The sequence below is a fragment of the Mesocricetus auratus genome, unplaced genomic scaffold, assembly GCF_017639785.1.
Source record: "Mesocricetus auratus isolate SY011 unplaced genomic scaffold, BCM_Maur_2.0 Super-Scaffold_100004, whole genome shotgun sequence".
NCBI classification, from domain to species: domain Eukaryota; kingdom Metazoa; phylum Chordata; class Mammalia; order Rodentia; family Cricetidae; genus Mesocricetus; species Mesocricetus auratus.
This window is the reverse complement of record NW_024429189.1, coordinates 42,087,563-42,110,124: the sequence shown is the minus strand read 5'-3', so window position 1 is coordinate 42,110,124 and position 22,562 is coordinate 42,087,563. Positions and strand designations below refer to the sequence as shown.

The window sequence follows — 22,562 nt, the reverse complement described above, 5'->3', positions numbered from 1 at the left end:
AAAGGCTGTACTTTGGCCCTGAGACCTCCTTGAACAAACATGTAAGAAGTCCTCCTGGGCATGGTCCTAGCACCAGGGAAACTGAGGCAAGAGGGTTGCCATAAATTCTAGGCCAGCCTGAGCTACAAAGTCAGTTTTTTGACCCTATCTCAAAAAAAGGAAGGAAGGAAGCAAGGAAGAGAAAGAAGAAAAGAAAAAGATGATGATGCAAGCTATAGTTCCATACAGGATATTTTCTTAGTATGTGCAAGACCCTGGTTTTTTCCCAAGCATTTAAAAAAAAAAGACAGAAATAAATAAAAGAAGTACAGATGAAACCAAAAGGGCCCCATGGATATACCCTGATAACCTCAGCAGAGCCCATCCCCAGCCTTCCGGGGCTTGTGCTAAACGAGTATGCCAATGAGGAGGCTGTCTTGGAAATGGATTCTCCAGTCCCAGTGCTCTAGCCTGCAGTGCAGATGGTGAACCCAGAGGAGACCACAGGTGCCGTGAAACAGTGTAGCTGCCTCCACTGTACTGTTTCTGAATTCCTGGCCACATGCATGGTCCAAGAGGGCAGTGAAATTTACTTTCTCTTTTCCCTTTTTTCTCTCGCCTGTCCCTCGTACCTCTGTCCACACCCCAAAGCGTGGACAGTATCTTGAGCATGTGAGCTCTCCCCTACACAGTGTCATCACTTTTAAAGTAGGAACAGTTTCCTTAGTAATGATAAATTGAACTAATTCACAAAAAGGCACTTTGGGTTTTTCAGATGGTAATATTGGTATCCATAAACATTAAATGTAATAATCATTCGGGGTTAATGGTTAAGGCTGATAGTTTGTGCTCCTAAGAGCGTTGTTAAGTAATCTGAGCTCATGGGCAGATGCTTTAGAGCCACCTGAGCTGTAGGGACGGTTCCTTCCTTTTGGAACTACGTGAGTGGTATTGTTTATGAATAGGCAGTTGAGCCAGAAGTTTGGCAGATAAAGTTTGGCCAAACACAGGGTATGTGATTGCAATTCCAAATGACCTAAAATCTTATTATTGCTTCTGTTCACTCTCTTTTTAGCTTGGCAAGCAGTTGTGGGTCTGTGTCTGGCATAGTATCTTCATGGCACATATGATATCAGTCAGCGGGGTAGTCTCTACAGACGTTAGTTAGTCCTGTCCAGGCTGTGTGGCAATCACCCAGGTTCTCCTGTCATGACCATCTTACCATCCTCACTGCCCATCCCTCTGAGGAGAGCCCACAAGTACCCAAAGCAGAGTTCTGAATGAGTACAGGTTTGGAGCTTTCCTTTGGAGTACCCCTCCTTTTGTTAAAACTATTGCCAGGAAATGTACTGCCTAATAGTAAAGAGAAAACTGAACGGCTAAAGTGACTTGGCCGATCTTGAAAAGAGTAGTCATGGCGGCTGTGGGAAAGCAGGTCTAGGAAATGCTTTCATATGACAGAAAGAGGAGGGTGTTCACATCTGATTGGGCTGATCTCCAAAATATACAAAGAACTCAAGAAACTAGGAATCAAAAGACCAAATAATACAATAAAAATGGGGTACAGATCTAAAAAGAGAACTCTCAACAGAGGAATTTCAAATGGCCAAAAGACACTTAAGGAAATGCTCAACATCCTTAGTCATCAGAGAAATGCAATCAAAACAACTCTGAGATATCATCTTACTCCTGTCAGAATGGTCAAGATCTGAGTGAGGTAATCCAGTCCCAGGAAGACAAATATAATATGTGCTCACTTATACACCAATATTAGACATAACACAAAGAACAACCAGACTACAGGCCACAACCCCAGAGAACCTAGGTAGCAAAGAGGACCCTAAGAGAGACATACATGGATCCGCCTAGGAAGGGGAAAAAGACTAGATCTCCTGAGTAAATTGGAAGGGGGAAGGCAGGGGAAGGGTGGGAAGGGAGAGAGGAGGAGGGAAGGGGAGTGGGAAACGTATGGCTCAATTAAAAAAAATGGTGGAAAAAAAGAGGAGAGTGTCATACGACTAGGAAGGCTGCCCTAGACCCTGAATCAGCACTTTTATTTTGAAGCATGTTGTGTGCACATAGAGTAGACCATTGGCAGACAATGGGGTAAATCTGTGGATCTTGAGAATGAGGGATGCCTCGTTCTCCATTGCTGGAAGACAGTAATATTTCATTACTAGATGTCAGCCACCTCTTTCCCTAGTAGGAGGAAGTACATCCGCATGGGAGGAGGGCTGTAGCCTCTACTGGTGTGCGTGATGAGATTCAGGGCTGTGACCCTGGGAGGGTCCAGAAGGAAGAAACTGACCTGAGCCAAGGTGGGGATAGGTAGAACCCTCTCCGGCAGTGCTTATCCCCAGGAGGGATAACAGGTTTCTCAGCCGCCTAACTGAAGGGAACTGGATTGGGAGGGGCTGCCCAGAGGAAGGGTGCTTATCACTGAGCTGGGACAGGAAGAGCCGCGTGGGGGGGAGGCAAGCTTCTGGTTCCATGCAGTTCCGGCAGGTCAAGGTTCACAGTCCCTGCAGAGGTAGAAACACAGCTGTTGAGTTACTCTTGAGCACTATTTGCCTGACTCATATTCAGTCTGTTTAACACCCTTTGTGGTAAGTCAGCTGTGGCCCCAAGCGGCGACAGCAAAATCCACTGTACTCTTAGGTCCTCGAGAAAAAGAGGTGTGTCCTACCTTAGAGCACTACTTGTGAAGGGAAGCAGAGTGGCTGGGAGGCAGAACTCTCCTGGAGAAAAACTAGGTAGGCCAGATCCTTTGTCAGGGTTTATGCAGGAAAGGGAAGTCAGGACAGGGTAGGCTGTTCAGGCTGGCCAGGCTGAATTATTTTGGAGGACTGCTAATCTAGGGGTGCACCCTAGTTGCCTGGTACATGCATGGCCTCCTGCGTGTATGGCAGAGGCAGTGTGGCCCTCCATTGGTGAGCCTATTCTTGGCTGAACCCTTGCCATTTTAAGAATTGGAGAGCCCTGGGGCAGGGTCTCCCTCAGCTACAAAGCTTTTCTTGCCTTTAAGATGTTGAAACCTCTTACACATGTATTTGTTTTTGCATATGCATACATATAGTACACAGTTGGACTATAAATGGTTGTTTATGGGCTCTGGGATATGAAAGTTGTGAATCTTTGGAAACTGGAATCATGATGCTGACACACCGAGTCCCAAGAAGGGGACTATAGTCATGTCTCGTTTCTGGTCACTCTAAGAGTGTACCTGTGGTGTGGGATGATGCATGACTGGCAGGGAGAGTTGCATGTATGCATGTAGGTAATAAATACGCTGTCATGCAAACTGCGAAGCGCCAAGTACTGTCCCCTGGTCTCAGTCCGCAGGGATCAGTTGCAGGTTCTCAGTTTGGTTGGTTGATTGTCTTTTTTGTTTTGATAGCCCATGACAATCCAGGGTGGTAGTTATGTTTGCTTTGTAACATTAACTTGGTATTTTTAATCAGGCTAGGTGGTATTTTGAGTATATTCTGTAGCACACTATACTTGAAGATAATGTATTTTTACCTGCATGTATATTTCTTCTTGCTAGGAGAGTTTCACACCTATAAAATCTATTTACTCGAAATATACTCAAGCTTCATAAATATTATAGTTTATAGTAGTAATTCCCCAGTAATCAGAGAAGTAGAGTTTAAAAAACTAATATCAAAAAGGGAGAGTGTTTAGCTGGTAAATGCAGTTGCCATGGAAGCCTAGTGACTTCAGTTCCCCTCCTGGGACCCACACAAAGGTGGAAGGAGAGAACTGAGTCCTCAGGGTTGTTCCCCGGCCTCCACACACGTGTATTGTGGCACAATGCTTTTCTCTCATCACACGCACACACACACACACACGCACACACACACACGCGCGCGCGCGCAGACACACACAGACACCCGCACACACACGCACACACACACAGACACGCGCACAAACACACACACATGCACACACACAGACACGCACACACACAGACACACACACAAAGTATGATTTTTAAAATTAATAGAAGCAAAACTTGCGATCAGCTCAGTGTAACATGCCACAAAGCCCTCTTCATCCTCTTTTCGCCATTATGATGGCTGCTCCGTGGTACCCCAGTGTGAAAATGCAGCCTGTACAAATGTTCAGGAGACGTATTTCAATAAGCACACTTCGTGTTATTAAACAAAGATGGCTGGTTATTTCTGTATATAAATTTGTCCTTGGAAGTTAATTGATGGGTATTATGTTGCATTTAGTACCTAAGTATGTTGTTGAGGTATACAACAGTAATTTAGTTAATTTTAGACATCACCCAGAGTACTAACTTTATTTCCAGAAGCTGATTGAAGACAAAGAAAATAATAGATGCTGATATACAAAATATAGTGTTTCTTGCTCATTATGGCTGTTACTAATTAATAAACTCTTGACAGATGTTTGTGTTTTGTAAAAATTTACTTCCTTTGCAGAACATGTAATTTAGGCTGTCTACAGCCACTTCAAAATCAAAAGCAGAGTCCAGGAAAAAATATGATAAACACACCAGGTTGTGTTTGATGTTGCTCAGCTGGATATGACCCACACTCTAATTATAACCTGAATAAATCTGAGGCTTCACACAACCACTGCAGTGCTAGAGTCCTTAAAGAACATATCTCTTGAATCCAGGTTTTTCTGAAAGGCCCTGTGTAAGAGTTCTCAGCTTATAACACGTAAGCACTTCCTCAAAGTTCAGTAAACATCTCCATTTCTCCCCAGGCAGCACACACGGCTCATCCCCTTCCTCCCCAGCACACATGGCTCCTCCCCTTCCTCCCCAGGCAGCACACAGGGCTCATCCCCTTCCTCCCCAGGCAGCACACAGGGCTCATCCCCTTCCTCCCCAGCACACAGGGCTCATCCCCTTCCTCCCCAGCACACAGGGCTCATCCCCTTCCTCCCCAGGCAGCACACAGGGCTCATCCCCTTCCTCCCCAGGCAGCACACAGGGCTCATCCCCTTCCTCCCCAGCACACAGGGCTCATCCCCTTCCTCCCCAGCACACAGGGCTCATCCCCTTCCTCCCCAGCACACATGGCTCATCCCCTTCCTCCCCAGCACACAGGGCTCATCCCCTTCCTCCCCAGCACACAGGGCTCATCCCCTTCCTCCCCAGGCAGCACACAGGGCTCATCCCCTTCCTCCCCAGCACACAGGGCTCATCCCCTTCCTCCCCAGCACACAGGGCTCATCCCCTTCCTCCCCAGCACACAGGGCTCATCCCCTTCCTCCCCAGGCAGCACACATGGCTCATCCCCTTCCTCCCCAGACAGCACACATGGCTCATCTCCTTCCTCCCCAGGCAGCACACAGGGCTCATCCCCTTCCTCCCCAGGCAGCACACAGGGCTCATCCCCTTCCTCCCCAGCACACAGGGCTCATCCCCTTCCTCCCCAGCACACAGGGCTCATCCCCTTCCTCCCCAGGCAGCACACATGGCTCCTCCCCTTCCTCCCCAGGCAGCACACAGGGCTCATCCCCTTCCTCCCCAGGCAGCACACAGGGCTCATCCCCTTCCTCCCCAGGCAGCACACAGGGCTCATCCCCTTCCTCCCCAGGCAGCACACAGGGCTCATCCCCTTCCTCCCCAGCACACAGGGCTCATCCCCTTCCTCCCCAACACACAGGGCTCATCCCCTTCCTCCCCAGGCAGCACACAGGGCTCATCCCCTTCCTCCCCAGCACACAGGGCTCATCCCCTTCCTCCCCAGCACACAGGGCTCATCCCCTTCCTCCCCAGCACACAGGGCTCATCCCCTTCCTCCCCAGCACACAGGGCTCATCCTAAGCCTGGTTTTATTGCTCCCAGCTACATGGCTTCTCACTAGCAGTGATGCTTTTCTTGTTCATTTATCATGAGATGTTGTAATACATGTACCATTTTCTTCCTGTCTTCTAGTCAGATGCAAATACTTCCCAATCTGAGAACAAAATGCTTCAATACCACCTGCAGGCTCAGGGCAGCCTTATGGGGCTTTGATCCTACTTCCTGACTGGCTAGGACTTTCTAGAATGATCTAAACTTAACTTCATTTTCCCTCATTCCCAAATACCCTTTATTCTCTGCATACAGAACACCCCAGAAATGAAGCTCTTTGCTTGACTAGTTGTCTGATTTAGAGCTTCCCAAGGAGAAAAGTGCCTGCCTATCAAGAGTGACAACATCAACTGTTGTTGCACCACACTGGTTAAGGTCTTTGAATGTCACATCAGATTTAATACTTGTGAAAACGTCCCTGTGTTAAAAATGAGAAACTCGGGACCTGAAAGAATGAAATAGCTCACTGCCACTAGTAAGTAAGGGGTCTGTTTGAATCCAGGCATTCTGATTTCAAAATCCGTCCGTTGTGAGATGCTGGGGACTTGTCTCCCGGTTCCACGTCATTCTGTGTTCTCTTTGCTGTGAAGGAGAGGGAAGCTGAGCCTGAGAAGGAAGATTGTCCGAACATGTAGATGTCCAGCATGGGAAAAACACAAATTCTGAAAACTACCCACCTGCCTGGCAAGGGCCACCTTACCATTCTGGATCGTGCCCGCATCCTCGGTGCACTTGTGAAATGGCTGTGTTCCTGGTGTTAGTTTATTTGCCATTCAGTCTCCATGGAAGGAATGGAGTGATCTAAAGTGCTTGCACAAAAGCTCCAGGGTCTGCCTTTGGTCCCCAGAGCCCAAGTAAAAGCCTAATGTGGAATTTCTGTAATCCAGGGACACAGATGGAATCCGAGTGGAGATAGGAGGAGGATTGCTGAGGCTTGCTGGCCAGCCAGTCTAGCAGAATCTGTGAGCCCTGGTCACTGAGAGGCCCTGCCTCAAAAAAGAGAGAGGGTAATAGAGACTGATGTTAACTTCTTCTTTCACACGCACTCACAACACACAGAGCAGTGTATAAACACAGACATCATGGTTCTTAGCACCATCTTGGTTAATTCTGGAATTCTGTATTCATGAGGGTTCTTAACCTCATCCTAGATGATAGCAGGGCTTTTTTTTTTTAAATGACTAATGATGATTTTTATTCCTGAAATATTTTACATTGCATAATTATCATCTTAAAAACACTCATACTTACATAATTCACCTATATAGTAGGGACTTTCTAAATGTTATTTTACTGTTCAGGTATTTTTTCTTTTATGGAAAACAGTTTGGTTTTTTTCTTATATGTGAATGGTGATTATAGTTGACCCTCCCTCTGCTCCTCTCAGCTCCTCCCTACCTAGCTTCCATCCCCATCCACCCTTCTAAGAGATACTAATAAAATAAAGGAACAAAAACCATCACATTGGAACAGGACAGAACAAACTAACAGAAAGAAAAGAGGCCAAGAGGGGCACAAGAAGAAAGAGACCAACTTGTTCTTACTCTCAGGCATCCCTTAAAAACACTAACCTGGAAGTTGTGATATATATGCGAAGGAATTGTAAGGTAATTTTTAATATAATAAACATTTAAAAAGAAGATACATTTTTGAAAAAAGAAAGAAAAGCCTAACACAGCATTGTGAGACAACAAACCAACAGAGACAATGCTGAGTTTGTTTTCTGTTGGCCATCTAATGCTGGGCATGCGGCCTGCCTTTAAGAATAGTTTGTTTCCCCAGTGAGACTCCATTGGCGAGTGGTTATCAGTTGGGGATAGCTTCTGGGTTAGGAATGGGCATGTGTTCCCTTGTCCTTTCAGCTCTTGGCCCCGTCTGGAGCAGACCCATGCAACCATCCCGGCTTTTCTATGTGCCGAGCCAGTCTTTTTATGAACAAAGGAATTTGCCATTTCCTTTCTGTGTCATGATTAACAATAAAGATCAATGAAAGGCTTGGTTATTTGTAATACAATTCCATTGATGTTGGCAAAAAGCCAACTGAGTTTGTGGCATCAGTCTGTATGGTATGCCAAAGAGTGGCATGCCCGCTATCTAGGTAGGGCTCTGGCTTTGGGGGCAGATAGTTCAAGTCTTGATAATTCCAACTTCCATTACTTTGCAGAAACATAAACAGTGTTCCACTGTGTGGTGCACCATCGAGAGAACTCTGTTGACCTTTTAACTTCCCTCTAACTGTTCCAAGCACTCACAGATATGGTGCATGCAGTCTTTTTGCATGAAGTACTAAGGGGGAAGCCTTTGCATGATGTAATGCTTCAAAAATCCCCCCACCATTTCTGAGGGAAGCAGTAGCTCTGTGGTCTGTCTGGACAAGCTGACTGACTTACTCTGTGACCTCTGACTGCCAGGTGCTTCACGGCGCTCAGCTTCTTACACAGCTCACAGCAGAGTGCCTGGGCTTCTTCCTCTCAGAGACTGAGCAGCAAGGAGACAGTTCACGTATGCACTGGAGATGACATTGGATGCAGGCAGAAACGTTGGTACCAGTGCCATCGCTTATTTACCAGTTTGGAGAAAGCCCTTTAATTCTTGGAAGGTTGCTCTCTCCATTTGTAACGTGGGGATGATTAAAAATGATCTGATTAAGTGAAGACAAAAATACCCTTAGCAGGCATTGTGCCACTTCTTCTTTGTGGTCCTAGCCTGGGTTTCTGACGAGCAAACAATTACTGGGAGGTATGTAAATTGTTCCTAGATCTCTGTCCCTCTTCCTTCCTCACCATCACTCCAGTCTCTGAAAAAATTCAGTGTGGCGTTTAAATGTTTGCCGTCATTCAAATGCACGAAGTGTAAATGCAAATGAACCCCACCCCCACACATCCAACCAACACATGCATTTTATGCCAGAATTTCTTCCACTCTAGTCCTGTCCACACCAATCCTTAACTAAATGACAGACGCCCCCATTTTCAGAGAAGAGAAGTTTATGTTGACTTGACTTTGTGCCTTCTTAGCTATCCACCAGGAAACTCAGACTTCCAGCCTCCCTCAGGGCTCATATTATTTTCCTAGTTGAGTTCTTTAACTCTTTAGCACATGGGCTAACATCCTACCATCCTGCCTCACTCTAGGGCAGATGCCTTGGCTGGCGACTGTGGTAACAGGAGTGAGGGAGTCAGAGCCTCACTTCTGCAGACACGCCTGCAGTTTCCTAGTGTCTGTGAGTCTCAGAGCCTAATGTTTGTAGGGTTTTTCCCCAGGGTGTTCTTGGCTGTGTCCCAGTTTGGGGTTCCTGGATGCCTCTCTACCCCATGCTAACTCATGTTATTGGTGAGAGTTACAGTCCAGCCTTCATACAGGAAGGGCAGAAGTGAATGGAGACATGGCATTCGGTCCCTTTAGACTAATTTCTAGAGCCTGGGCTACATAGCAAGACTGTCTCATCCCTATGCCCTCCAAGAGAACAGTTCCTGATGCCTGTGGAATGTCACCCCTTTGCTCTGCCATTATTGTTACTAACACGAAGCTATCATTCCATTCCCATAAACACTGACTTTACCGTTACCAGGACCCAGCTGGCAGTGCTCTGGTGTTCATCCAGAAAAGTCACATGTATTTGATATCTAGAGAAAAGCATAGAGGGTATTTCTAAACCGTTAAAATTGAAAGCACATATTCACAGTCAAGGTCAGAGGATGTTATAATAATAAGAAGTCAGCAAAATTTAAGAAAAGGGGAAACTAAAAAAGAAATATAACAATAAATATACTAACGTGGCGGAGTAAGAGAAACAAATGTGAGTAGATTAAGTTCTAATGAAAAGCGTTGGTTCTCAGATACATTAGAAAGATAATCTAGGGATATAGCTCAGTAGTAGAGCACCTGTCTACCACGATTGAGCCCTGTGTTGAGCTCCTAGCATAGAAAAGCAAAAACTCTCTGACTATATGCTGTATTCAGGATTGTATGTCAATTGACGTTACATGGAGAGGGTGAAGAGTAAGCAGTAGCTGAAAATGCTAACAGAACAAAGTTAGGAATGAAAAATTTTGTATTAAAACTAAATATAAAAAACTTGGGCAAAGTCACAGAAGAAGAGTATACATCCTAGAAGAAAACTTATCTATAGGGAGCATTTGTTAGTGCAAATAAAATAATACAAATGAAATATAACAAAAATAAAAATATAAATAAACTTTCATAATTTAATGAAATCATTTCAGAATTGGTTCAATGAAAAGATAAATAAGGGAGTCTTTATATGACATTAGGATCACTATTGACTTAACCAAATAAAAACAAAGTTTTTGTAGAAAATGATTAAATGAATACTAGTTTAATAACTTGTATTCAATTGACCAAAAAATGAAAGAAAATTAGACATGAGTTGGCCTCATGTAGTAACAGAAAAGTATTGAAACTTTGTGGATGTGTGTGTGTGTGTGTGTGTGTGTGTGTGTAAGAGAGAGAGAGAGAGAGAGTTTAAAAATGTTTTTACTTATGACACAGGAAATTCAACATATTTATTACTATAGTCTAAAAGTTTAATACTTGTATATAATGTGAAATGATAGGGTCAAGAGAGTTGGAATATCCATTACACATTCCCATTGCCTTGTGTTTTGAGCAAGCAAAATTCTCTCTACTTCTCTCTGCTTTAAAAATATACAATTAATTGTTGTTACACACAGTTACCTGGTTGTGCTAAAGGACATTTAAATTTGTTCCTTCCATCAAGAGGCACCCCTGTATTTATCAGTCATCCTCTTTCTCTCTCTTCTTCTTTGACAAAAGTTGGTACCAGAAGTGGGGTATTACTGTGATAGGCCTGACCATGTTTTTGTGTGGAGGAATCTGGACTTTGGAACTTTGGGTTAGGAAAGCAGTGGAATGTTTTAAGCACTGCTTAATGGGAGCATGCTAGTAAGAACATGGAAGACAGTGGTGCTGAAGGTGATTTGGGCTGTGGGTACTTGGCTCAAGAGGTTTCAGAGGAGAATTTTAGTATGCTGCTTAGGGATCATTTTGGTTATATTTTAGTGAAGAATGGGGCTTTTGTCCAAAGAGTCTGCCTGAGGCAAAGTGAATAGATTTGGGTTAATTCCATTGGCAGAGGAAATTTCAAAAGAGCCTAGTATAGACTCTGTCGTGTGGCTATTAGAGTTAACTCTAATGAAGCTTTATAATGAAAAGGAACAAACTGAGCAAGAAGTAGATTAAATAGATTAAAGGAAAGCCTGATGTTAAATGGAATAAAGGGAGTGGAAACCTCAGGGCATAATCCCACCCACCTAAACTTTCAACTTGTGAAAAGAAATTAAAGAACAGCTTTGGTCCAGGTATGGTGGTACACGTCTTTAATCCCAGCACTCAGGAGACAGGGGCATGCACATCTCTGGGTTCAAGGCCATCTTGGTCTATAGAGCAAGTTCCAGGACAGCCAAACAGGCAGTGAAGGAAAACTTGGAAAACAGAAAGTTAGTGAAGATGCAGTTGAATGAAGGGGCCATGTTTCACCCCCATCAAGCAGCAGAACTTTGCAGCTTTGGCCATGTGGTTCTGGCTTTAGAGTCAAGGATACAAGAAAAGGTTATAGAATTTGCCTCCAAAACTAAAGAAAGCTGCTGAGGCCTGGCATGTGTCAGGAGTGTCCCTGCATGAAGGCCCAGAGAGGCCATAATGAAGCTGTGAAGGGGAGGCCTGGATTGCCTTGGAGACCCCAAGATGTTGGAGAATGTAGAGCTGTGGGATGCCTGCTGAGGAAACCACTAGCAGCAAGTGGAAGCAGCCCAAGAGAAAGAAGTGTGCTGCAGTCAACAAAGCTGAAAGGATTGGAGATCTGAAGGGCGCTTGGACATCAGACATGGAGATGCAGAGTTTGGAGTTTGCCCAGCTGGTTTTTGGTCTTGCTTTGGTCCGGTATTTCCTCACTATGCTCCCTTTCCTCCATTTTGGACTGGTAATGTATATCCTGTGCCATTAGATGTTAGAAGTATGTGATCTGTTTTTTATTGTTATTTTATAGGGGATTACAACTAAGCAATTGCATGAATCTCAGAAGAGACTTTGAACTTTGGACTTTTAAATATTGTTGAGACCATGGGGACTTTTGAAGTTGGACTAAATGCATTTTGCATTATGTTATGGCTACAAGCCTATGGGGGACAGGGAATAGAATGTGGTGGTTTGAATCTAATTGGCCTCCATAATCTCGTAGGGAGTGGCACTATTAGGAGGTGTGGCTTTGCTGGAGTGGGACTGGCCTTGTTGGAGGAAGTGTGTCACTGTTGGGGCAGGTTTTGAGGTCTCATGTGCTCCAGCCATGCCCAGTACACACTTCTTTCCCTGCTGCCTGTGGATCAAGATGCAGAACTCTTAACTCCTTGTCCAGCACTGCGTTTGTCTGCATGCCACCCGCCATGATGATTATGGACTAAACCTCTGGAACTGTAAGCCAGCCCCCATTAAATGTTCTTCTTTGTAAGAGTTGCTGTGGTCATGGTGTCTCCACAGCGACAGAAGCCTGACTAGGACACTCTTCTATCACCCTGCTCAGCCTCGGAAGCACTGCTCTGTTTCTACATTCTCAAGGTCAATTCTTTTACATGCGAGAACATGTGGTGTTCATCCTCCCTCCTGTGCCTGCGTTATTTTAGTTAACGTTATGTTCTGTGGTTCCATGTATGTTGCAACAAGTGTCAGGATCTCATTATTTTCTGTGGCCGAGCGATGGTGTATGCATACATTCCGCATTGCCTTCTGCGGATGGGCAGCCTGGATGACTGTTGTGTGGTGGGAGGACAGGTGTCTCCTCAACGACACCGATTCCTTTCCATGGTAATGGGAATGCTGGATCTTTCTGGAGTTTCATTTTTAGTTTTTTGAGGAATCTCCATAGCGTTTTTGCATAATGGTTGCACGAATTTACATTCCTGTTAATAGTGTATGAAAGTTCCCATTCTTTGCATCCTCAGCCAGCATTTGTTACTTTTTGTTTGTTTGTTTGTGAGATAATAGCCATTCTAACTGGAGTTAGATGGTATCACAGACTGGTTTTGATTGGCATTTCCCTAGTGATCAGATAGAACCAAGCTTGCAAATTGGCTTCAAACTCATCTGGGGTCACTGGACAGTTTAGTGATTCTAAGTTTGGTTACTTCTCGGGGAAGTAGAGATGATCATAGCTGGCTCACAAGATTGCAGTAAGAATTAACAGCATCTATATATAAAGCATTTAGCTCTGGGTAGGTGGCAAGGGTCTGGTAAATGACCAGTGAAAACCAGTGTGGCAGCATCTCTTCTGCCCCGGCTGGGTGCTGCTGAGCTGATTAGGGACCATCAGTACTTTAGCACCTTTTACATGGGGATGAGACAAAGAGTAATGTTTATAGGTCCAGGTTCTGCCCCGGATGAAAAGGTTGGGCATTTTGTCTGTGACCGTTTGTGAGATATGGCAGCAGCGAATGGTTGGGCTAGTCTTCACCCTATAAAGAAAAGGCATGATGCTCCCAAAACAGAAGGAGAGGAGGTTCTGGCCGTGGAGAAAGGAGCAGTGGGCTGTGCCAGTCTGCACTTGCTTGCTGCCCTGAGTGAAGAAGCAGAAGCAGAAACAAGGGCGCTTACCCCACCCCTGTCCGTCTGCTCCACAGGCTTCTTTCTCCAACCCTGTGGCAGCTAGCTCCCCGGGCCTGGAGTGAAGAAACAATCACTAAAGGAGTCAGAAACAAACCCTGGAAAGAATTTAGTCCTCCCTCTTGTGTGCTCAGAACTTGGTTTGAATTTGTGGTTCGATATAGTTAGACTGTATCTAGTAGTAGTTTAAAATCCTGCATTAAAAAGAAAAATCTGTAGACACTGTATCCCTAACTACTTTAATCAAAGTTGTTTAGTTTCAGGGAACTAAGGGGAGATACTTAAGTGATATTTATTAGTCCCAACAAGAGTTGCTTGACCACTGTTTCAAATGTAAGGTAATTTCTTAGCTTTTAGTGCACTTTTCTTTGTCCCAGGAAATATCAGCTATGGACTTGAGTTAATGTTTCAGCACCGGCTTACTCATTCATACTTGCATATCCTATTGCATGTAAAATGCTAGCGATAGAGGTGACCGGGTGTAGACTATACGGGCTTTCTGTCCTATATCACATTTTCTGTAGCTTTTCCACTGCTCTGAAAATAAAATCCTAAGGATTTCAAGGTTGGAGAGATAGCTGAGTAGTTGAAACCTTTACACACAAGCATGAGGACAGAGGTTTAGATCCAGAACCCATGTAAATGCTTTTTGTGTGTGATGTCCACTTGTAGTTCCAGCCCCTGTAGGGAATCCTCAGAGCCATCTGGCCAACAAGATTAGTCATATGGGCAAGCTCTGGGATTGATTGAGAGGCTCTTCCTTGATGAATAGCTGGAAGAGCAACTGAAGATGACTTCCTACATCAACCTTGGGCACACATACGTGTACACCACACACACACACACACATACACACACACACACACACACATACATGTGAAAACATACCTGCACCCCACACATAAAATGGAAAAACTTAAATCTTAAAATTTTTTAATTGTCTTAAGTTTTTTTTATTTAAAATTTAGAAACGGAAGAAGTATCCACACAGAGAAGCCAGGTTTAGTGTTTGAAGAGCTTTACTGACCACACACACCACAACACAAAAGACCTGCTTAGTGGAAAGCACAGCTAGAAACCAAACTCAGAATGAGACAACTAAAGGCTGTCACGTGTTCATATAGAGCCCTTACTGTTTACATCCACAAATGTCTAATTCCAAGATGGTGAAGAGTTACTTCTATTATAAAGCTAATGCAGAGGCTGTAGTGTGGACAGCCATCTTGGCTCAGCTGACCAACGCAGCCCTTAGCTGTCAAAATGGGAGAATGGTTACTTGTGTTCCCAAAGCCAGAGCTGTAATCTTGTGGTGAGACTCTGGAGTCTAACCGTTGTCCATTCAGGGTTGGTTTCCTTACTGTGGGGCTCACATGGAAACCACACTGAGGAATTACATGGGAAATAGCTTCAACACTTGATACTTGTCTGTAGTTACCTTACTGAAATCCAAAAACAAAAATCTCTTTTATAGCCTTTTTGAAAAAAAGAATTATGCTGGGGTGGCCAAAAAGAAACCATTTTGGTTTGTTTGTTTGTTTGTTTTTTTCAAGAGTCAAGTTGAACAAATTGGAGAATATTCCCGCTGGTCTAGGACATAGATTTCCTCCCACACACCATTTCCTACATCCACAAGTTCTTGTGTGTTTGGACCCTCCTGAGAGCTGGGGCCATTATCAGAGGGAAGAGGATGGCCTGACAGGAAAGTTAGAAATGGTTCTGCCAGCCTTCTCCCCAATCCAGGGCAGGGAGGGACATGGCCAGGTCACCCCCCCTTCCATTCCTGCCAGGCTAGCATCAAAATGACTTAGTCCATGGAGGCTGACAACACAGTAACTTTGTTTCCAAACCCAAAATCAGGGCGCAGTGTCTGACAGCACTGCTAATAGACTTAGAACTCAGAAGTTCGGGATGAGTGGCTGTGGTTGCAGCAGGACCCAGAAGTGTCAGCCAAGACCCAGTTCTGTTCTGCTGGTGGTGTCCATCCCCTAGAGGAGAGCGTGGAACAGCACTATCAAAAGCCCTTCCTTAGACATCTCCAGGTGGGCATCAGTATCAGGACCCCAGCTGCAGGAGAGTGTCCAAGCTCCAGGCTTTCATACTGGCCTGTTCTTTAACAGTTGTGGAACCCCAGCTCCAAACTGGAGAGCCTGGGGAGTGGACTCTGTCTTTCCCTGCTTCCTTGTCTCATAACATGCAGTCCGCCCCGCTCTCCTCTTTACCTGTGTCCTGTGAACTCCCAAAAGAAGCCAGGGAACCACTACCAGGAAATGGCCATTTCCATAGGCGCGGGCCACCCTGCATGAGAGAGCAGCTGGCCGGTTGTGTCACATGCCTCTGAGCAGTTGGAGAGGCCAGCAGAAGAAGGTGCAGTGGGGAAGGGCAGTGTCACGTGCAGCCTCACAGGAAGCGGGCCAGAAGATAGCTGAGGACCACAGGGCTCAGCCGTTTTCCTCAGCGGATTAAAGCCACGCAGGTTAGTGCCCTTTCCTTTCTAGCAACACCCCCAAAGGTGGCTCTGGAATGCCCCACCCGATTGACTCCCTTCCCTTGAACCGACTTTAAGTGTGTCTCTGGTGAAAAGGAACTTCCCTGGCTTTGAATGTAAGACTCTGTGCAAAGCTGGTAACCAACCGCACGTTGTCAGAGGAACAAACACTGAGCCACTGTGGTGAAAACGAAATTCTCAGAATCGCTGGTTTCCTTGTTTAGAACTTCTATGCCTTTGGAAAGAACAAACTTCAGATGTTCGTGAAATAAGTTATTTCATGGACTGCAGCTAAGACTCTTCTCATTTGTGCTTATTAGCACAAATCTGAAACAGGACCGGTCAACTTGTGTTTGCAGACGTGTGGGGTGTTAGAGAAAACAGAAATAATGTGGGTAAAAGTGTGTTTCAAGGCTATGTGCAAAAGCTTCTTGTTTTATGGACTTTCATCTCATAAAACCTATCTTTTGGCTTGCATTTCATGGCAGAATAACTTTCCGGGCCTATACATTCTCTCTCTCTCTCTCTCTCTCTCTCTCTCTCTCTCTCTCTCTCTCTCTCTCTCTCTCTCTTTCTCTCTGTCTCTCTCTCCCCCCCTCCCTCTCCTCCTCTCCTTTCCTCACTGAGGAGAGCTTGTGGGTACAGGAAGCGGGTAGGGCAGCTTGAGTGAAGATGGGGAAGTTCTCAGTATGAGAAGTAACAAGACCTGGACTGAAGCTGAGCGGGTTCGGAGAGGCTGCAGGGCTTGGTGGTGACTAGAGCCCTCCATTCCTTGGCCTTCAGATGGTAAAGAGCATTGGGTGAGTCTAGCAATGTCAGAAAGGTGGGTGAAGGGTTGTGTGAGGCGTTTCAGGAGCCTCTAACCAGTCCGGGCCATCTGGTAACCACCGAGGGAACACATTCATGAACGGCAGAGTCAACAGAAGTTCTGTCACAGTGACTGGCTGCTTCCAGACCTGTAACGAGCAGGAAAAATGTCTCAAGTCTGAGTCAAGAGGAGGAGGCTTTAGAACAGCCACGTTAGCCAGGGAGGTGGCTTTGCTCTTTCTGGTGCTGGAGCTGGGGCTCAGTAGGGAGAGCATTTACCTCGTGTGGGGGCTTAGTAGGTAGAGTACTTGCCTCGTGTGCACAAAGCCCTGGGTTTGGTTTTAACTGCAGCACCATATAAACTGGGTGTGGCCGTGCACAGGCCTGTAATCTCAGCATTCGGGATGTGGAGGCAGGAGAATCAGGACTTGAAGGTCATCTTCAGTTCCATAATGTCTTCAAAGCCAGTCCAAACTGCAAGAGACCTTGTCTAAAGACAAACAAACAAACCAATAACAATAATGAGAGGGCACTAGGATCAGTTTCCTATTTCCTCTTTTTCTTGGGTCTAGCTTGAGCGTTCTAATGTGTCTTTTCTGAAAAACAAGAGGTGATAGGTTAGTGGATTCCTGTGTTGTTTACATTCCAGTAATGCAAAATAACCAGGACGGTGATGAAAGTTAAAACCCACTGTTGGGTATGTACTGGGATTGCAGCATACTTTTCATTTTTTACTATCGTGTTTTGCAAGAAAGTGGAGAGGAAGCTGATACTGAGGGAGGGTTCTCTAAGCTAAGAGCAGAGCCTGAATGTTTTCCTAAAGCCATTCCCTAGTGCTGACGGAGGCAGGGCATGATTTCAGCGGGCGGGACAGAGCAGATCGGACTAGCCTTGGCCACAGCGAAGTGGGGGCTGCAGCGGGTGGTCGCCTGTTACGTGGCACTCCCCCAGAGTATCAGAAAGAGGCCTGTAACTTAGCCGTGACTGGGCGTCCCTCGAAAGACCACCTCTTTGGTTCTATTTTGCTCTGTAAAGTTTGTCAGAGAGCTTTGCTATTTGGGGAGTATTATGCTAATCTGCTGTTCATAGTAGAAAGGGACTTTTATTTTGTTTAATGCTTTCCAGATGGGCCCGATGTCTTTTTTGTGTGTGCATCGTTCCAAAAGCTGTTTCCATTCCTTCTTCTCTCCTTAGGCATTTCTTGGCCTCTTTTCCAGCTTTCTGCTTCCACTGTGTCTAAGATGCCAAAAAGGCATCGGAAGGGTTCTCCTTATACACCTTCCTGACCTCCAGGCTGGAAGGGCTCTGAAAGGAAGGTGGATCCAGGATGGCAGATGGTGGGTCATGCTGGGTGGGAAAGCACTGGTAGTTTTTAGTTAGGCATTACTGCCAAGTTAAGCACTGAATCAGCTTGAAGGTGAACAGTGGGAAGAGATGAGTTGTCCACTTAAAGCTGGAGAGAAAAATGGTAAGTTTTAGGAGGGACCGTACAGGCGCATTACAGATGCTCTAAAGAAGGGGAGTGGGGCCCACAGTCCTCCTTTTTCACCAGACCCTGACACATAGCATCCTTTCCCCAAGATCCCATGTGTTATGAGAGAAGCACTGTGAATCGAGTCAGTAGCCACATCTGTTATTGCATGGGTACCTACCAATTTTGTGATTTCTTCCTGCTGGTAAAGAGTCACTGTTTGGAAGCAACTGACTAGCTACCTCCCAGGGTGTCTGTTTTGATACTGTCTGGAGTGACTTGGGTTCCTCTGCACTTGCATTTCCGTGTATGTATTTCACAGTACCGTGCATTAATTAGATGGTGGGTTAGTAAGACTTTGTATCATTGCAACAATGTTTCTGGTATGAGCTGTATAATGGAGGATTGGTTTGTTTGGCTCACAGGTGCAGAGGTTTCAGCCTCGTGGCATGACAGTACCACAGCAGAGTAAGAGAATGGCAGAGGAAAGATGTTTGCCTCTTGATAGCCGGGAAGCAAAGAAAGAGACAGGAAGGGGCTGGGGACAAAGAATACCTTTGCAGGTCACAATATAAGGGGACATAAAAGTAGGCCCATCCCTTACTTCCCACCACCTTCCAATAATGCCATCCTTTTATGAGTCCATCATGGAATTAAGCCTTTGGTGAATTCGTGGTCCAGTCACATCTCAGGAATCCTAGCTCTGAACACCGCTGCAGTGGGAGCTGGACTTCCAGTGATTGAGCTGTAGGAAGAATGCCTCGTGTCAGAACTGGAACAGCTGGAAATCATGGTGGGACTTAGGAGGAGCTGTAGAGTTGTAATAAGGTAGGTGTGTGTGTGTGTGTGTGTGTGTGTGTGTGTGTGTGTGTGTGAGTGAGTGAAATCCCTAGGGGATTCTATTTTTTTTGCTCAGCTAAAAATCATTAGATGAATTGGGCGTGGTGGTGCATGTCTTTAATCCCTGCACTTGGGAGGCAGAAGCAGGTAGACTTCTGAGATTGAGGCCAGCCTGAGCTACACAGTGAGATTCTATCTCAAAAGAACTGAAGCCTTATTAGATGGTATCTTGGAGTTATTCGAACCAAAATGTTACAAGTTGTTGTAACAAGTTCTTGTTACTAAGTTACTGTTATTTGACTAAGATGTTGCTGTGTGTGGACTCATTTGGAGAGGTTGGCAGTGGACACTGCTGTTCTGTGTGGTGGTACTCTAGTGTCTTCTTCCATCTCCAGGCCTCCCATTGGGAAGAACTGGTCTTCCTTGAAGGCATTAGAAACCTGTAGGGAGATTCTGACTTCAGAGGACTGCAAAAGGGTCCAACAAAAGGGCTGCCCAGTACCTTACCAACTTGCTGTACAGAACGCTGTATAGAAGGCACTATTAAAGGAAGGGAATTGATGTCCCAGCTTAGCTTCTTACCACAGTGGAACTTCTCAGGAAAAGCATACACATCCCACCTCTCATTGAAATGAACATGCTTGATGACCTGCCACCAGGATTTCTCCCAAAACCTCTCCCACAGATCACCGTGTCTCTCCGTCTTCTATTCATCCCTTCCTTTCTTCTCCCAAATTTCTCCTCTGCCACGCATGCCTGTCAGCTTCTGAAGGTTCAAGCCAGAATTTTTATATGTAGATGGTGTGTTCAATCCAGAGCATTTAACAAGCATCTTATAAAGAGGGAACCCAGCGACCCTGGTAAGCATAGCCACCAGAATGAAAAGGTGGAAAGCCTGTGTCCAAGGGAAGCAATTTAGGAAATTAATTGGTATAAGATAGATCCTGATGAATCAGGAAGAATGAATAGTTTGCTCATTTTATTTTTCTTTTAAGCATGTATAAGGAAATAGCAGTAAGAGAAGACTTTGGAAAGCCAGAGGTGATTTGTCTTAAAAGACACAAATGTCAGGTTATTGAAAAACTGTTTTCCCTTCCTCGGTGCCAAGAACATCTGACTTTGAAGAAGTTTAAATGGGTAAACAGAAAATAGGATCTTAGTGGATTTTGTTGTTCTTTTGGTTTTTGTTGGTGTGTTTTAGAAAAAGAAGCGATTTTAAGAGGCTCCTGTTGGAACCTAGTATGCTGACCCTGCCCTCTGGGCGGGACATGCATATGGTATTCAGGCAGATACTTTAGGCAGCTCAAAGGGCCCTGTGGTGCATGGCCACGTCATGGCTACAGGTGCCTACATGGTATCTACAGTCCTGCCTCATGCCTAGTGGGGAGGAGATTAGGAGGTTAAGTGTTTGCCAAAGCAACCTCTGCTTACTGCTACTTCCTTCTAAATCCTCCTGGGAGACAGCAATGCAATTGAGATTTTATTGACAGAAACCTATTCCACTTTACCTTCACAAAGCCTGTGTGAATGATCTGGTCCCCAGGAAGTAATGAAGGGGAATAGTTAGTAATGGGCCTGGGATAGGACTGGGAAATGGGTTGAATCTAGTAGACACAGATGTGGATTGGAAACTGTGGGTGAAATCTGTTGTAAAGTGTGGATGTGTATCAGGGCTTATGAGGTCCGGGATGAAGCAGTCCTTAGGAAAGCCAGCCATCCTTAGCATCGTTTCCCAGGTGGCCTGTCCACCTTCAGAGACCTGAGGCAAACTCCATTGTCTCGGGGTGATAATGTGGGCAGTAGGCACGGTCAGTGGACTGCACTAGTTGTACATGCTCATATGCCCAGCAGTTCCTTGTGCGTTTTATAGGAGGGTCAGTCCTTTTGAGTCCACGCCTTCTGGCTGCCAGACAAAGGGGAAGCTTTAGGACCTCTTCAGTGAGGGCTGAGTTTGAAGTTGTTAACCTGCCTCTAAACCAGCTCCCGTTTGGACTCAAACTTCTCCTTCCACACAGATCACTTCTCCGGCCCTAGAAAGTGTGAGGATATTTCCCAACTCATGAGCGAGCAAGTACGTCTGCAGCAGACACCAGCCAATGTCCTCTAACCCAGCTCAGATCTGGTATGGTCCACCTAGAGACAGCAGACAGCTCAGCTCCTAAGACTGCTCTCCACTCCCCCGCCCCTTTAGATGTGAGTCACAAGCATCCCTATGCATGATTCTAGCTCACTGGCTACAAACTGGTGTTGCCACAACCCCTCCTTAGGTTTGATTAGTTTGCTAGAGAAGCTTGTAGAACAGTGGAGACATTTGTGGGCACCTCTTGATTATAAAGTACATCACAAAGGACACTGATAAGGACATGCACAGGTTGAAATGTGGGAGAAGGGGCTTGCTGTGCCCCTCGGCAGAAGGCTCTGTTGCCCACCCTCCAGCTCTCTGGAAACTCTCCTATCCTATTGGCTTGGTAGAAGCTTCGTTGCATGGCTAATGCTATAGACGGACCAGGGGAAGCTGTCTGTTAGCTCTCTTGGCTTCTCTAAGCAGCACTCCTCCCTCCAGGGTGTGGAGCAAGGACTCCTCTGGAATGAGGAGGGTCTTCTCACCACCGTAAGGCAGAGGTAAGTCAGGGAATTCCTTTGTGACCGAAGATTTGCTGGTTTATGACCCTCCTGGGCCTGCCTTGGTCAGGTGCTGTAGAGGAAAATCAAAAGGTGTACATTTTAGCAGCACAGCCATTCCTAGGGTCTTTCTTGGGCAAGCAGCAACCTCTCCTCAATGTCACCTTACCTCTCTGTTGTTCCTCTCTGAACATCACGAGCCAGTTGGAGAGATGGTCCAGTGGGTAGGATCACTGGCTGCTCTTCCAGAGGACCCAGATTGGATACCAGCACCCACATGGCTCATAAGTGTCTGTAACTCCAGTCCCAGGGGAGCCTCTATTAACCTCCATAGGCAACAGGCACACACATGGTGCACATACATGCATGTAGGCAAAAACCAAACCAAACCAAGAAACAAATATGCACATAAAATAAACAAAATGCTCAGAGTCGGTGTTGAGTTTCCCACTGTTGTTCCCCAGCACTGATTCCGGTAGACTGGCTGGCCAGCAAGCCTAAAGATCCCCTACTCAGCCTCTGGAGCACTGGGATTACAGGCACTAAGTGCCAGACCAGGCTTTTAAAAGTGGGTTCCGGACACTTGACTAAGGTTCTGGGGCCTGGGGAGATAGCACTTTCTCACTGGGCCATCTCCCCTACACGTATCGTAAAAGAAATAAGACACATGCAGGCTCTGCGATTAGAACTCACCTGCCCTTTTAGGTCCTGGGTTTCATTACATAGTTATGCCTGCTTTCTACATGTTTCTTTCTTCTTTCCTTTCCCTCCCCTCCCCCCTTCCTTTTTTGACATTTCCTCTTAATTCAGAAACATTTGTTGATCACCTTCCATGTAGACCTATTCTAGTCAAAGGCTGTGAGCCATAAGCAATATACTAAAGA

General features: G+C 45.6%; 1 protein-coding gene across 3 annotated transcripts in view; it reads left to right on the top strand.

Moving 5' to 3' along the window:
* Positions 1-22,562, top strand: part of Wipf1 (WAS/WASL interacting protein family member 1) — a 103,860-nt gene that overhangs the window by 23,422 nt on the left and 57,876 nt on the right. The window contains exon 1 of one of the 3 annotated variants that reach the window (XM_040745599.1): positions 15,606-15,926. The exons of 1 other annotated variant lie outside the window; for it this stretch is intronic. The gene's annotated coding sequence lies outside the window, so the exon portion shown is untranslated. Of the gene's footprint in view, positions 1-15,605; positions 15,927-16,570; positions 16,739-22,562 lie in introns of those variants that run through there. One more of the 3 variants, XM_040745598.1, reaches the window with a different exon arrangement.